The 2500-nt window shown below is 42.5% G+C and overlaps 4 non-coding genes across 4 annotated transcripts; all 4 read left to right on the plus strand.

Moving 5' to 3' along the window:
* The first annotated feature begins 103 nt into the window (after positions 1-103).
* LOC138408415 (5S ribosomal RNA) lies at positions 104-222 on the plus strand. Its single transcript, XR_011241734.1, has one exon. It is a non-coding gene; the product is annotated as a 5S ribosomal RNA (ribosomal RNA).
* Positions 223-712: 490 nt separating this feature from the next.
* LOC138408107 (5S ribosomal RNA) lies at positions 713-831 on the plus strand. Its single transcript, XR_011241425.1, has one exon. It is a non-coding gene; the product is annotated as a 5S ribosomal RNA (ribosomal RNA).
* A 490-nt stretch (positions 832-1321) lies between these two features.
* On the plus strand, positions 1322-1440 carry LOC138408294 (5S ribosomal RNA). Its single transcript, XR_011241613.1, has one exon. It is a non-coding gene; the product is annotated as a 5S ribosomal RNA (ribosomal RNA).
* A 490-nt stretch (positions 1441-1930) lies between these two features.
* On the plus strand, positions 1931-2049 carry LOC138408416 (5S ribosomal RNA). The gene has a single exon (XR_011241735.1). It is a non-coding gene; the product is annotated as a 5S ribosomal RNA (ribosomal RNA).
* The last annotated feature ends 451 nt before the right edge of the window (positions 2050-2500 follow it).

Below are 2500 nucleotides of genomic sequence, written 5' to 3' on the forward strand. Positions count from 1 at the left end.
CCCACCCACACCTCAAGATGCTATGGTTGCAAAGCAACAGAAGAACCATTGATGATGGTGATGATTCACATGTATAAAGGAGGTATTGTGGGTGGAGTTAATCGCTTACGGCCATACCACCCTGAACACGCCCGATCTCGTCCGATCTCGGAAGCTAAGCAGGGTGGGGCCTGGTTAGTACTTGAATGGGAGACCGTCTGGGAATACCAGGTGCTGTAAGCTTTTTAGACTTTTCTTTGCAGAGGGCGCTGTTGCTGCTGCTTCAGAGGAGACACCTCTTGGAAAGAGCAGGAAAGACTGTTCATCAAAGGAAAAAAGAATATGGAACCCTCACATCATCACTGAAAGGTGAAAGGGAGCATTCATCAGATTTGTTTCTAATCAAAACACTACTTTATTCATGTTTTATTAACATATCATTTTCAAATGGTCTTATTTGGAGAGAGCGATGAAAGAGCAGGGAGTTTACTCTGCATCAGGGAAACAACTGGATATGAAACACTGACAATATTGCTGAAGGTCATTTTTGAAAATTGTAATGATTTTTTTCTTGCAACGATATGACAAAATTGCACCTTGAGATTGATTTTGGAACAATTGACCGCCCCGCCCACCCACACATCAAGATTCTATGGTTGCAAAGCAACAGAAGAACCATTGATGATGGTGATGATTCACATGTATAAAGGAGGTATTGTGGGTGAAGTTAATCGCTTACGGCCATACCACCCTGAACACGCCCGATCTCGTCCGATCTCGGAAGCTAAGCAGGGTCGGGCCTGGTTAGTACTTGAATGGGAGACCGCCTGGGAATACCAGGTGCTGTAAGCTTTTTAGACTTTTCTTTGCAGAGGGCGCTGTTGCTGCTGCTTCAGAGGAGACACCTCTTGGAAAGAGCAGGAAAGACTGTTCATCAAAGGAAAAAAGAATATGGAACCCTCACATCATCACTGAAAGGTGAAAGGGAGCATTCATCAGATTTGTTTCTAATCAAAACACTACTTTATTCATGTTTTATTAACATATCATTTTCAAATGGTCTTATTTGGAGAGAGCGATGAAAGAGCAGGGAGTTTACTCTGCATCAGGGAAACAACTGGATATGAAACACTGACAATATTGCTGAAGGTCATTTTTGAAAATTGTAATGATTTTTTTCTTGCAACGATATGACAAAATTGCACCTTGAGATTGATTTTGGAACAATTGACCGCCCCGCCCACCCACACATCAAGATTCTATGGTTGCAGAGCAACAGAAGAACCATTGATGATGGTGATGATTCACATGTATAAAGGAGGTATTGTGGGTGGAGTTAATCGCTTACGGCCATACCACCCTGAACACGCCCGATCTCGTCCGATCTCGGAAGCTAAGCAGGGTGGGGCCTGGTTAGTACTTGAATGGGAGACCGCCTGGGAATACCAGGTGCTGTAAGCTTTTTAGACTTTTCTTTGCAGAGGGCGCTGTTGCTGCTGCTTCAGAGGAGACACCTCTTGGAAAGAGCAGGAAAGACTGTTCATCAAAGGAAAAAAGAATATGGAACCCTCACATCATCACTGAAAGGTGAAAGGGAGCATTCATCAGATTTGTTTCTAATCAAAACACTACTTTATTCATGTTTTATTAACATATCATTTTCAAATGGTCTTATTTGGAGAGAGCGATGAAAGAGCAGGGAGTTTACTCTGCATCAGGGAAACAACTGGATATGAAACACTGACAATATTGCTGAAGGTCATTTTTGAAAATTGTAATGATTTTTTTCTAGCAACGATATGACAAAATTGCACCTTGAGATTGATTTTGGAACAATTGACCCTCCCGCCCACCCACACCTCAAGATGCTATGGTTGCAAAGCAACAGAAGAACCATTGATGATGGTGATGATTCACATGTATAAAGGAGGTATTGTGGGTGGAGTTAATCGCTTACGGCCATACCACCCTGAACACGCCCGATCTCGTCCGATCTCGGAAGCTAAGCAGGGTGGGGCCTGGTTAGTACTTGAATGGGAGACCGTCTGGGAATACCAGGTGCTGTAAGCTTTTTAGACTTTTCTTTGCAGAGGGCGCTGTTGCTGCTGCTTCAGAGGAGACACCTCTTGGAAAGAGCAGGAAAGACTGTTCATCAAAGGAAAAAAGAATATGGAACCCTCACATCATCACTGAAAGGTGAAAGGGAGCATTCATCAGATTTGTTTCTAATCAAAACACTACTTTATTCATGTTTTATTAACATATCATTTTCAAATGGTCTTATTTGGAGAGAGCGATGAAAGAGCAGGGAGTTTACTCTGCATCAGGGAAACAACTGGATATGAAACACTGACAATATTGCTGAAGGTCATTTTTGAAAATTGTAATGATTTTTTTCTTGCAACGATATGACAAAATTGCACCTTGAGATTGATTTTGGAACAATTGACCCTCCCGCCCACCCACACCTCAAGATGCTATGGTTGCAAAGCAACAGAAGAACCATTGATGATGGTGATGA

Source organism: Paralichthys olivaceus, chromosome 5, assembly GCF_024713975.1.
Source record: "Paralichthys olivaceus isolate ysfri-2021 chromosome 5, ASM2471397v2, whole genome shotgun sequence".
Taxonomy (NCBI): Eukaryota; Metazoa; Chordata; class Actinopteri; order Pleuronectiformes; family Paralichthyidae; genus Paralichthys; species Paralichthys olivaceus.